Source organism: Pantherophis guttatus, chromosome 2 (genome assembly GCF_059756535.1).
Source record: "Pantherophis guttatus breed Tessera chromosome 2, ASM5975653v1, whole genome shotgun sequence".
Classification (NCBI taxonomy): domain Eukaryota; kingdom Metazoa; phylum Chordata; class Lepidosauria; order Squamata; family Colubridae; genus Pantherophis; species Pantherophis guttatus.
Window position 1 is genome coordinate 112,173,805 of NC_142064.1, and position 13,939 is coordinate 112,187,743.

General features: G+C 42.2%; 1 protein-coding gene across 5 annotated transcripts in view; it reads right to left on the minus strand.

The window, feature by feature from the left end:
• Positions 1-13,939, minus strand: part of KANK2 (KN motif and ankyrin repeat domains 2) — a 101,595-nt gene that overhangs the window by 60,814 nt on the left and 26,842 nt on the right. Inside the window, exons 2-4 of one of the 5 annotated variants that reach the window (XM_087886520.1) lie at positions 9,425-9,477; positions 5,634-5,751; positions 4,367-4,465 (exon numbers count right to left, since the gene is read on the minus strand). The exons of 1 other annotated variant lie outside the window; for it this stretch is intronic. The gene's annotated coding sequence lies outside the window, so the exon portion shown is untranslated. The remainder of the gene's footprint in view (positions 1-4,366; positions 4,466-5,633; positions 5,752-9,424; positions 9,478-13,939) is intronic. 3 more of the 5 variants (XM_034437797.3, XM_034437796.3, XM_034437794.3) reach the window with 3 other exon arrangements.

The window sequence follows — 13,939 nt, forward strand, 5'->3', positions numbered from 1 at the left end:
ATATTTTGCTGAAACTACTCTTTCTGTTTCAAACAATTCCAATAAAACTAGAAAAAAAATATTTTGAGGAGCTGAATAAAATAATCTTGAAATATGTTTGGCAAGGGAAAAGAGCAAGAATAAGAGTGAAATTGCTGCAAGAATCTAAAAGCAATGGGGGTTTTGGATTGCCAGATTGGGAGATTTAATACCAGGCTTCTGTACTTACTTGGGTGAAAGAATGGGTAAATTTGAGGCATAGAAGATTATTATTGTTGGAAGGACATGATCTTCAGGTGTGGTGGCATGCTTTCTTGTGATATGAAAAGAATAAAATACACAGATACTTTCAAAGCTTGTGCCTTCCGAGGAGTCCCCAACCACATATAGGAGCTAAAATTATAGAAGCAGATGACTGTGGGAGGTTTATAGCAATTGAACTTTATACAGAAAATGGTCCAATTTTGGTGATCGGAATTTATGCTCCTAATCAACAACAAGAAAATTTTTATAAGACACTGTATTCTAAAATATTGCAATGGGATTACAGATCTATTTTAATTATGGGAGATTGGAATGGAGTAATTGATCCCAAAATAGATAAAAAGAGTTTGGCAAAGTCAAGGATTAGACTACCACAGACTTTTTTTGATATGAAAGAAGATCTGGAACTAAAAGATATTTGGAGAATACATAATCCAAAAGATTTGGACTTTACTTTCTTTTCAGACAGGCACAGATCCTTCTCTAGGATTGATTGTATTTTATACACTCAGTTGCCAAAGCCACCCAGCAATCCCAGGATGGGCAAGACAGTAGCTGCTGTGCCAGCAGGATGCCCCCAGGTACCCAAAGAATATAGAGACCTGGAGGACGCATTCAGCGAGCACACACACACACCACCGACCCACCACCTGTGTGATAGAATTTGTGCCAGGGGCTAAATTGCTTCCTAAGATACAACCTAAGATGTATTTCATGACCCCCTGGAAAATGAAGGAGCTGAGAAAATGCATTGACACCAACCTGGCAAGGGGGTTCATTCAGCCCGCCAAATCTAGGGTGGCCAGCCCAGTGCTCTTTAAAGAGAAGAAAGATGGGTCAATGAGGATCTGCTTGGATTTCTGTTAATTCCGTGGAATTAACACAGTATGTGTGGAAAACACCTACCCCCTGCTTCTGATGAAGGACATGCTAGCCCACCTGGTGAGGGGTAAGGTGTTCACTAAACTGGATTTAAGGGAAGCATACTACCGGGGGCGAATCAAAGAGTGAGATGAATGGAAGACTTCCTTCAACTGCCTGTTAGGCAGCTTTCAATTTAAAGTCATGCCATTCAGACCACAGGGAGACCTGCCATCTTCATGCAGCTGATCAACGAGATCAACAAGGCGGTCTTAGTCTACCTGAACAACATTCTCATATTCAGCGAGACTATAGAAGAGCACACTAAACTAGTGCACCAGGTCTTGAAAAAACTCTTAGCAACCAAGCTGTATGCAAAGCTGTCAAAGTGAGAGTTCCACAAGGCCTCCCTAGACTACCTGGGCTACCAAGTGTCAAACGAAGGAATTGAGATGGACCCAGGAAAAGTAAAAGTGGTGCTGGGCTGGCAACCCCCATGCACCCACAAGCAGCTCCAGAGTTTCCTGGGGTTTGCCAAGCTTTATAGACAGTTCATTCCAGCCTTTGCTGAAGTAGCCTTGCCCCTAACGGAATTACTGAAAACGGGGAAGGATGCCCCAAAGCCAAGGCCAAGCCAACTGCTGGTATGGTCCCTGGACTATCAGCGGGCATTTGAGAGGCTGAAGAGGCTCTTTGTGGAGGAGCCCATCCTCCAGCACCCCGACCCTGAACAGCTATTTGTCATCCAAGTCGATGCCAGTGACATGGCTGTGGTGGCAGTGCTCTTCCAACAAACCCCCAGGGCAGCTGCAACCCTGTGCATACATGTCTAAAAAACTCACCGACACTGAGAGACAGTGGGCAGTGTGGGAGAAGGAAGCCTATGCTGTCCGGTGGGCTCTTCTCTCCTGGCGACACTTCCTGGAGGGAAGCAAAGTGCCATTTGAAGTTTGAACTGACTACAAGAACCTCGAGGCACTAAAGACCCCCTGGAAGCTCTCTCCCAAGCAGGTCCACTGGACGCAATACTTCAAGCAATTCAACTTTTGAGTTAAAGTACATCCTGGGGGGATGGGGGAGAACTTGCTCACTGACGCCTTGTCCCAAAGCGTTGGAAGCATTTCTGAATGTTGACTGATCCCAAAGCTGTATCATGGACTAAATTTGGTTTCTTAGCATCTTCAAAGATAATTGCATGTGTACTCTAAAGTTACCAAAAATTGCATGTGTTCTACAGTTACACAGTTACAAGAATAAGAGCCATGGACTAATGACATAGTAAATTCATTTGAACATTGAACATTTTAGCCCTGGGTAAGTGCTTTATATGAAAACAGCAGGATGAGAGAATTCTTCAAAAGACAGACAGAACACAGTGCTGGCCTTTCCCCCCTAAATGGAAGCAATTTTCTCCAAAAATAAACAGTTTTGTAGGCTGTTACATGAGAACTTCCTCTTACCCACAGAGAGATCTTCACAATGATGAGGGAGGAGTAGAAACTCAAACACCAACCTAATGGGATAGCAAGGATCAAGAATTTTGGCAGTCAGGATTTTCCTGAAGCAGGAAGTGGTGAGGGGAACAAAGGGTTTGTAGTTAAAATATAATTGAGGCAGCAAAAACCAATTTGGGAAAGTGGAAATTTGGTGTCCCTTCCACAGATCAGTGAGATAGGGAACATGATGGCAGAATGCAGGCTCATTGGATCCTTGCAATGACTGAGAATATATAGTAAGTCAAACAGAACCTTCTTAAATCTCTCCCCATACTGCTTAATGTTATACTTCTGCAAACCTGCCTCCTGTCCAGATGACACCTTCTTGACTACATTAGAACTGGTTTTCAGAGTTCACTGAGTTATCTGGATTAGGTCCTGTAACATATTGTCCTTTTAACTATTCTCTGCAGTTGCCATAAATTCAGTATCTCACCACTATCCTAATGAGTGAGTAAATCACTTTTTAATACTGTATTAAGAGATTAATCCAGCCCCCTCACAGAAGGGAAGCAAAGGTTATGAAGTACCCTCTTTTTGTTTAATAATTCTATCTGAATTTTAAAAATCTGCTATTGACAATTTCATAATCTCTTATTTTTACAATGCTAACAAAACAGTGCCCGGTTTCTTTTCACAAGCATTTTACAACTGAATCTTATAGCATAGTAAATTTATCTTCTTCAGAAATGATGCAACTGGCTAGAATAAACATTGAATGGAAAATGGTATCAACTGTGCCAGAAGCATAGGTTGTACATGGGTCATTAGTACTTTGATCAAGTTGACTATCATTTTGGCATGATGTAACCCCAAATGTTACTGAAGGGACTCAGTGGCTCAGTGGCTAAGACACTGTGGCTAAGATTGAAAGATTGGCAGTTCAGCGGTTCGAATCCCTAGTGCCATGTAATGGGGTGAGCTCCCATTACTTGCCCCAGCTTCTGCCAACCTAGCAGTTCAAAAGCACGTAAAAATGCAAGTAGATACCACCTTTGGTGGGAAGGTAACATCGTTCTGTGTGCCTTTGGCATTAGTCATGCCGGCCACATGATCACGAAGACGTCTTTGGACAGCGCTGGCTCTTTGGCTTTGAAACGGAGATGAGCACCGCCCCCTAGAGTCGGGAACGACTAGCACATATGTGCAAGGGGAACCTTTACCTTTAACCCCAATGTTCATGTATCCCTTAAGTGTCTTTTTGTCCTGGAATTAATTCTAAGGGAAGGGAAGGATTTTGCATCAGTGAGGAAAACAAATGGGAATTTGTTGCATCTATTAGAATAATTTAATTCTAACAAGATTCGGTGTCCAAGGAGGAATGGCTAGGCTAGGCACTTCAAAAAAGATCACAGGTAATAAGTATTGCCAAAGCAGATGAAGGTCTGTCATCATGGATACTATACTGTAATTTTCTACCCTGGTTTGTTAATTTTTATCAGCTCATATTAAATGTGTGCTTGTGTGTGCTTGAATGTGTGTGTGACTGCACATGTCTACACACATGCTTGTAGGATACACATAATGCATGTCTGAGTTCCACAGCATGATCATATAATTGCTGCCCAAAGAGTGATAATCTTGAGCAATAGTTCTAAAGGAGAGTCCAAATTAGATAAGAAGAAACATCAGTTTGAATAGAAAATCACTCACATGCATGCTTTCTAAATATACAAATTTGCTCATAGTTAGCTATCACTTCAGATAATTTCAGCCTCCCCCTCTATTTTGGTAAATATCTGCTCACAATTATTCCTCCAACTCACCTGCTTTATGGGGCAAATATAAAGAAATAAAGCAGTATGTGTCCTCAGGCGCTTCCAAATGAAAACTGATTTCCACCACTCCATTCTCCGCCTTAATGCCTTCAGAATACAGATAGTCCTTGTTTAGCAATCACAGTTGGGATCAGCAATTCAGTCAATAGGCAAAGAGGTTACCAAGTGAAATGTGACAATGCTTATGATTTTATTTCAGCTTTCCTTTGTTTTACAGACCTGCAAAGATCATGATTGCAAGGCTTGGTTGCAAAGTAACTTTTCATCGCCATTGTAACTGCAAATGGTAACTAAATAATGAGGCAGTCACTAAACAAGGACTACCTGTATTGAATCCTGAAAGTTTCTCCCATTCTTCCTCTCAGACACTTACAGGATGTTATCAGGATCATCTCCATGTTCAGTCCCATTGAAAAAGCACCCTTAACCAAGTGACTGGCTTGTGGGAAATCATCTTCCCCAGCTTTCTTTGAAGTTAGCCTTTGTTCTGACTGGCTGCAATTTCATTTAGGCCCTTTTAGATTGGATTCTTGGATAACCATGGCCATGAATTCTTGATTTTCAAGTCATTAATTCCCCAATGGTTCTCTCTTCTTGTTCCAAGGCTATTTTCAAATGTTTATTTCTGATTTCATTTGTCTGATTAGAGAGCAATGAATACTAATTTATTCTCAGTAAATGATTATTGAGAAGGTATTACACAGTTGCCTGATATTCCAACCAGAGCATGATATAATTCTGCCATTCCCTCAGAAACTGCCCTTGGAAGAAGTCAGTCTTTTGCCTTAAATTCCAGTTCAACCAAGCCCCCCATTTCTTTATCAATTTAAACATGTTCTGAACTTCAGGTACTGAATCACACTGTGTTCCAGCTCCATCACTGACTGGCTAAATCTTGTGTTGTGCAATAGTCCTGAATCTGTCCACAATGAAATGAGATTTAATAAGCCAGGTCTAGCCATCTCTGAATAACTCTCTTAAGAGAGTTACTATAGCATGACAGAGAAGGAAACTGTTACCCATCACTTTGTGGTCCCAGGTCTCTGAAGGAGAAGAATGATCCATTGCTCTCCAACGTAAGAATAAGAACTGGCTTTTTAAAAGCAGGCTCCATTTGACAGCGGGCAATATTTTGCAGTTTTTTTCAAATTCAGACCAGGACATGTATTCTATTATACTAATAAAAAAGAAACAATCATTGAAGACCACAAAAGCAACCATAATAGTTGCCTGAGCAAGAAAGTTTTTTTCTCACCTGGATCAGACCTACATTCCTATCACTGTTGCCTGGAGAGAGAAGGCTGAATCCACATGCTTGTCTGTCTTTTGTTTTCCCTTCTTTTCTATCCAACAGTCCAAATGTAACACTGACCCTGCAAAACAAAATTTAAGAGGGTAATGTGATCTTCCATTTTCCCATCAAATTTCCATTTTATTGTGCGAAAGGAGATATATACACACATACATTCATACATATATACATATATTCATACATACATACATGCACGCCAGCGGTGGGTTGCCCCTGGTTCGCACCGGTTCAATAGAACCGGTAGTAAAACCGGCAGGAGGCTCCACCCACTGACCCCGACGTCATCAGAATGCTTCTGCGCAAGCCCAGAAGAAGCTTGCGCGCTTGTGCAGCCCCGTTGCGAGCCGGTAATAAAGGTAAGTAGAACCCACTCCTGATACACGCGCACACACACACATTCAGGAATACATGAATTTACCTTAGATTATTCAGATTCAAATCACTAGCAAGCTTTCATGGTCATTCTGCAAATGCTGCCATATACAAAAAAGCGGGCAGAACAAGAAAATTCCATTCTGAATCACCCCAATTCACGTAATATTCTTCCAGTACTTGTACTGTGAAAATTAGCATTCCTTGTCTACACAATTTCATCCAAATCTTGTTCTTGAGTCCCTTGCCTCACTCTTAACACTGCATAACAAATAATGCCACTGTATACTTGCTTATATGTTCCTAAATTTATTTCCTTTATTTAGAGAAAGGAAAACCATATCTAGAACTATCTCAAACTGACCACAGTTTTCTTCTTGTGAGATGGGACTGTCTCACTACTACATGGATTTGCAGTAGAGTAAACATGCCAACAGGTGCTCCTTAGTGGATCGATCCAACATGGAGTTGGTATACAGTGCAGTATGCCAGAGATCTGTTCATGGCCTATTGCTCTAACATTTTCCTATATGACTTAGATGAGGAGACAGAAGGGATGTCAATGATGCAAAGAAGGTGTTGGAGATGAGGTGATATTGCTAATACCTCAGAAGACAATCTCAAGATTTAAACAGGTCTTGGTACACTTGAATATTGGGTCCTGTCCAGGGGTGGGTTCTACTTACCTTTACTACCAGTTCACAGCGGAGTGAACTTTAAGTCTCCAGCATTACAGCTAGAAGGAAGGGAGACAAAATAATTTCCTCTATGAAGATGGAGGGAGACCAGATGTCGAGCCCAGTCCATGGGCTTGCCAAAACTGGGGGGGGGGCAATGCGATGAGGGCAATGGCAGCCAAGGCAGCAGGAGCAGTGACGGGTGTGGCCGAAGGGGGTGCAACATACTGGCATCCAATGGCGCACTGCAGATGGCCTAGGTGGTGACAGAGGTCCCCTGCACCTCTCAGCTGTTCCCCGGCGAAAGCCGAAATGCCACCTCACAGCTGATGGGACTGGCACGGAGATGGCTGGCCTTTCACAGCCGGGACTACCCCGACCAGGGATATAACACCAGCAATGATGGCCTGGGAGGCCACCATGGACATTGGCCTGATCGGAACCTGGCCAACTGCACCAGATGTTGGCTGCCGGGGGGGCGGGGTTAGCTGCTGGGTAATTGGGGGTGGGGCACTCAGGATAAAGACAGCACTGGAAGGCAGACGCTCCCAGCGCTGACTTCACATGGCTTAATTGCCTTTTCACCACGTTCTGTGGCTAGCCTGTTAAGAAGAAAATAAAAACCACAGTTCCAGCCACCTTCATGGTCACTTTGTGTTTGGTTTCTTTTTCTTTTCAGACAGGCCTGCCCTGACAGGCTGAGACCAGGCTGATTTATAACAATTAACTGGTAACTACAATACTTCTGCTTGCACTTTGACTTGAAGACAGATCTATTCTGGAGACTGAATTTACTACATTTAATTAAATAATTCACAAGTGGATATTAAGAAACAAACATGAATTTTTGACCTAGGATAACCAATTATAACTTTTGGGATGATATGGGATAGTGAAGATGCAGTGGTAAATTTTCTACGATTTAATTACAATAACTGTTAACAGAGCATTTTGAAACTTTAATTTTGTTCTGTTTTACTATTGTTGTTTTTACTGTTAACTACTTTGTCACTAATATAACATACTAGCTGGATACCCATGCTCCACTACGAAACTATGCTTTTAAATGAATATTCAGAGTTTAAGAAATCCTGATTTAGAAAACGATTTAAACATTTTCTCCTTGTACTGATAGATATCCTCTTCCTCTATATAGTACTATTATTCATAATTTCTAGAGTAATGTAATTGTTAGGTCAATTTGGAATACAGTGATAAATAAAATAGCTGCTTTAATTAGATTTACAGCAGTATCTTCTTGATATTAATTGCAGCTTCCCATATTTGTCTGCTTGTTATTATTAGTCATCATACTTTTATTTTAAAATGGAAAAAACATCCATTATTTGTTTCCAATCACAGCAGCTTTCCAGGAAAAAAAGCACAAAAAGTGTATCTGTGGAATCTGAGATATTCTCTGAGCTTGGTTGTTTTTTGCAGACTAGGAAACATCATCGGTGTGAGATGCATGCACTGATGATGTTACCTTGTTGGCTAATGAAACATCTGCAAGCAAGTAACCAAGCTCAGAATGCACCGAGGATTCCATCTTAGACAGCTATATATTCTTTTTTTGTTGGAAGAGTATACAGTATGTAAAGTGGGGGAAGGAGAAGAGGAGAGAAAGTTATTTCCACACCCCAAAGCTGGGCAGAGCGGACATTTTAAAGAGAACTGAATGAAGGCTAACATTTTAGAATTGAAATGAATTATGTGGAAGTGCATAATCAAGGAGAAAAGAAAATTTGAGCTAAACATTTATTTATTTATTTATAAAATGTATTGGCCACCCATCTTACCATAGCGTAACTGTGGGCGGCTACAGTTACATGTTAGTTAAAACAAAAATGTTAAAATCAAACCTTAAAACCAAAGACACATGGGGAAGGCGGGGGCAGAGTGTGGGGGAGGTGGAATCTGTTATTCCTCAATCAACTATCTCCATGTTGCTGATCTCCTACTGGGGCCCCAAGCCGACCTGCACAGCCACGTCTTCAGGCCCTTATGAAAGGATAGGATGGGTTGGGGTCAACCTCACATCAGGGAGAGCAAGATATTTCAGAGAGCAGGAGAAGCAGCAAAGAAGGCCCTCCTCCTGGACCCCACCAGCTGCAATAATCAGGCTGATGGAATCCACAGCATGCTTCCTCTGCTGGCACAAGTGGTATGGGCCAATCCCGCTGAGGTGAGATGGTCCCTCAAGTAACCTGGACCCATGCCATGAACGGCTTTAAAGATGATCACCAACACCTTGAATTGCACTCAGAAGCAGACTGGTAACCAGTGCACCTGTGTAATCATCACTTCTAAATTGCATAAAGTCATCTATCTGGTTTTTATATCTAAGGCAGGACTCAATCTCCTGGTTTCTAGCTTGGTATACTTTGTCTATGGGCATCTTTCCAATACCTTCATAAACTTTCTGGTTTATTGATCACTACTGCTGATTTCAATTGAGATATCAGTGAAATTATATAGCAAACATGTAGATGGATGAAAACAGCAGAAGTCTTCTGGAATACCAAATTCTTTGCACTTTTCAAATATTTATAAAAGATAATATAAATGAGCATTGCACATAAATCATTCTAGAAAGCAATTGTTAAAAGCACTTCATAAGGAGCAATAATTTTCCTTGCAGCACACTGAAATCTACATGTTTTTTCCCTTCTTGGCAGCACTTACCAACACCACAAGTCCAATCTACCTATGCTTGCAGCTTTATCCATAAAAGAATCCTGTATTATAAGAAAAAATGGAAATACTATGAGTTCTGGTAAATTCATTCAAATATTTCTACCTATCCATTTCCCTACACTTTGTGCACTTATCGAGGTAGGTGTATTAAAAGCTCATTCACACATCAGTACAACAAAATACCCCCCTCAACTCCAGTCTCCTTTCACAAAAATATCTAAGAGACAAAATATAAGGGGAAGGGTGTAATGGTGAGAAGCCACACAGAAGTCTTTGTGATCTAGTGCCCTTCAGATGTTTTTGGAATATAGTCTCCATGATTGTTAGCTACAGTTCTGATGGCCCTGATAATTCCTATTTAGAACTGTAGAGGACCTCTTGGAAAATTACATCCTGGTTTTTTAGCTGCATCCTTATCCTCTAGAATGGAGAGGATGCCTTGACCAGTCCTCAGAAACATGTCTTAAAAGAGTTAGTAACTTCTGTAGGAGCTCAGGGCTATTCTTAGCATCTGGAACTCAGGGTGGAATGAAGCCAGCATTTTCAAGTACAAAGGCCTGCTTGTGTGGGGAGGAGGGATGAAAAACAGCTTGGAACTCAGGAACGATGGGAGAGAAAAACAGAAGAAAGACCCAGGAAAGAGGGAGAGGATTAAGACGAACAAATTCTCTATAAGCAGAGATCAAGAGCAGCCTCACTCTAGGGATCCCAACAAAAAGTCTCCCTGATCCAGATGCTGCCTCTGAGTCATTTCTGACTTGTTTCTGGAGATGGGGCTTGCCCAGAGGTCTGGAAAAAATGAGTAAGCATTAGAGCCCTAAATCACCAGGAAAGAGTGAAACAGAGTCTGATTCTTGCCCCACCAGGATCCAGTTGCTGTTCATGTAAAAAGCTACTACTGCATTAAGAATGAAACCTCATAGAATTGCCAAGTGATCAGTTTCAAGCCACTCCCAATCTCTTTCCCTTTCTCCTTTCTTCTTCTCCTTATAATCCTTTTTTTTTAAAAAGAAACTTGGTAGAGCCTTGGCAGTACAGTGGTCTAAAGCACCCTTTTATTAAGACCAGCTGCCTGCAATTACTGCAGGTTCGAATCTCGCCAAGGCTCAAGGTTGACTCAGCCTTCCATCCTTTCTAAGGTAGGTAAATTGAGGACCCAGTTGTGGGGACAATAAGCTGACTTTGTATAAATATACAAAAGAATGAAGGCTATTGCTTAGTGCATTGTAAGCCGCCCTGAGTCTCCGGAGAAGGGCAGCATATAAATCAAATTAAAAAAAAAAAAACCAACTCTGTTCACTCCTAGCTGCTTTAAAATTTTAACTTTGTTTGTATGGAGAGTTACATATGAAAAACAGCTGCTTTTGCTTTAATAGTATTTCTGTTTTGGACAAAGCTGTTCTTGGAGGTTTAGGTAAAGACATAGAACTAATATGAGCACATACCCAGCGGGCAGTCAGACTGGGAGAGAAAAATCTATTGGAAACCATATTTAAGTTTCAATTATGATTTTGTAAATCTGTAGCATGATTATAACTATACAACTACTTTCATGCCTCAACTGATCTTTGAGACTAATCCTACTTGCTCTGTTTTGATGTGTCTCAATTGGCCTTATTAGGACATCCTATAATTTTGAAAAAATCTCCATTCTTTTCATTGTATCTTGATACAGCACAATATTAAGGCTACAGAACTGCAGAGATGCACATTCGTTATTAACAGGTAGAAATATTAACGTTTTTGTAATTTCCACTCTGTATTTAATGGAGATCTCTAAATGGAAATTCTCTTGACCTAGTTCAGAAACAAGATTTTTATACATAACAGCCATGTATATATTTTATGATGCTGATCTGGACCTCAGGCAACTTGATGGAACTCTACAAGAAAACTCATTCCTATCTGTGGCCATTAGCTCTATGGAGCAAAAGTGTAACGAAAGCAGGCTCAGAATCATTGTGTTTTTGAAATGTCTGATAACAAGAACTTCCACATCTCCAGATGGTTTGCCATGTTTCTAAATTAGAAGTGCTTTCCTGGGCTGGAAAGCATTAACATTCAGGAAATTCCTTTACACACCTTTCCTAACAATTATACCCTTTGTTATTTTGACAGCTGCTTCTTTTGCTGTTCAGAAAGACATGCCCGTTGCAGAGATACTTTTAGTATCTATTTTTTTTTTTAGTATCCTTTTGATACTTTAGTACTGTTAGCCATCTTTGTATCTAGGACTGTTACCTTGTAAGTAGCTGTCTGTGCTCATTTATCTTTCCTGAATTAATACCATGCTGGCTTCTTTACTATGCTTCTCTACACTGAATCCATATTATTATAAGTGACAATCATTTTTTAAAATAAAATTAGCATTATAAGAAAAGTAAGCATAGTTCAGGCATCTTGGCATCCTCCAAATACTTGAGACTTTAATATCATGATTCCAAGCTATAATAAAAATGATAAATCTACTCAGAACACCTGATAGACTGTGTGATAAGAAAGGCAAAAAGTCTGGACACTGCAATATCTGTAGCCGGCAAAATAGAAGAGAAAGAACAGGACAAAGTAACAAAATATAAAGATATGCAAATAGAAATAGAATGATTATGGGCCAAGAAAATGATAATGATAATAGGTGCTTTGGGTGCAAATCCAAAATATCTGGAGCATCTCTTGAACACCATTGGTGTTGTATATTGAACGGCAAATTCGAATGGACCAATCAGAGAATTGAGCGGTAAATTCATAGGACCGTCAGTGGCTGAAGCCGCGGACAGCTCCTAGCTATAAAAGGAGCTGCCGCGGCTAGGATTGGCATTGCGAGTTACGGAGCTAATAAAGGTGTTAGTGTTCACAGAGTGTCCTGTCCTTACTTGCGCCCACGACATAACACTGGCAATGAAGGTGGGATACTAGGGACAGAGAACAAGCACTGAAGCCTCCGCTGGAATTACAGCCAACCGATCAACAGCCACGAGAACCGGTCAGATCATCGGCTACCACCATGCCTGCAATCAGCCCTCCCGCACCGTTCAACCCAGCTGGAGAAGACTGGGGATCGTACATGGAAAGGTTCCACATGTACATGGAAGGAAATGACCTCCTGGGCCTATCGGAACACAGAAAGAGAGTGATCTTTCTCACGCACTGCAGGACCGCAGTATTCAAAATGGCAAAGGCGCTAGCGGCTCCCACGGAACTGAGGACGATGACCTGGACGGATCTGCAGAGCATCCTAAAGGCACACTATGCACCCCAAGCATCCTCTCTGGTAAGAAGACATGAATTTTACCAGAGGGACCAGAGAGAGGGGCAATCAATTAGCGCATTTGTCGCGACATTGAGGGAAATAGCGTCAGCATGCAATTTCCTAAACCTAGAAGAAGCCATGAGAAACCAGCTAGTCTTAGGGCTGAGTGATCTTACCCTCCAAAGCAGATTGCTAGCAAAGCCCCAAATAACATTCAAAGAAGCCCTCAAAGAAGCTACGGCGGCAGAGGCGTCCCAAAAGTCAGCGGCCGCGATGAAGAAAGTTAATAAGGGACCACAAGGGAAGGAGGAATCCGGGGTCCATTATGAGGATGTCCAAACAGAGTCGGAGGAAGAAGATGAGGATGAAGTCCATCATCTCCAATCCGACCAGAGGGGAAAGCCAAGAAACAAAGGGAGGACTGAATTCCGGTGTGCAGGCTGCGAAGGAAACCATCCCAGGGCAGAGTGCAGATTCCGTGATGCCATATGCCAACAGTGTGACCAGAAGGGGCACATAGCGAGGGCCTGCAGGGCATCACAACCAGCCGCCCGAAGAAGCCGCCAGTACCGACCACCAAGCCCACCACCACCCAGCCGAACCTCCAAACCGAGCGGAAAGAAACAGCTGTTTGGGAGAAGCCGCAGAAATGAGGATTCCGGCTCAGAGCGAGGTGAGACCCACCAAACATTAATAGTGGGTTGTGCGAGTGCGGGGAGGGCCAACAAGATGGCAGCGACCGTCCTCATCGAAGGGAGACCCTGCAAAATGGAAGTTGACTCGGGATCCTGCCTATCCATGGTCTCCTGGACAACGATCCAACAGCTAGTTCCAGGCATCAAATGCAGCGCACTCAAGCAGCAACGAATAACCCTCATAGACTATCAGGGAAACCAAATCCCAGTAGTTGGCACAGGGAAATTCGGCGTCGCCTACAAGGAGTTCAAGGCAAAGTTCCCTCACCATCGTGGACCGGGACAGACCCAGCCTGCTGGGCCTGGAGTGGTTCAAACCATTAGGACTGGCAGTAACTGGCATCGACCAAATCAACGACAGCGGCTGGGAAGAAGACCTGATGGCAGAATTCGCGGAAGTATTCAACGGCAAATTAGGCAAGTACAAGGGGTCCCCAATATCCTTTAATCTAGACCCCCAAGTTGCCCTGGTCCAAATTAAGCCCCGAAGAGTCCCTTTTGCACTGAGGCCCAAGACAGACGAACAGATAGACAAACTGGTCACGCAAGGGGTATTAG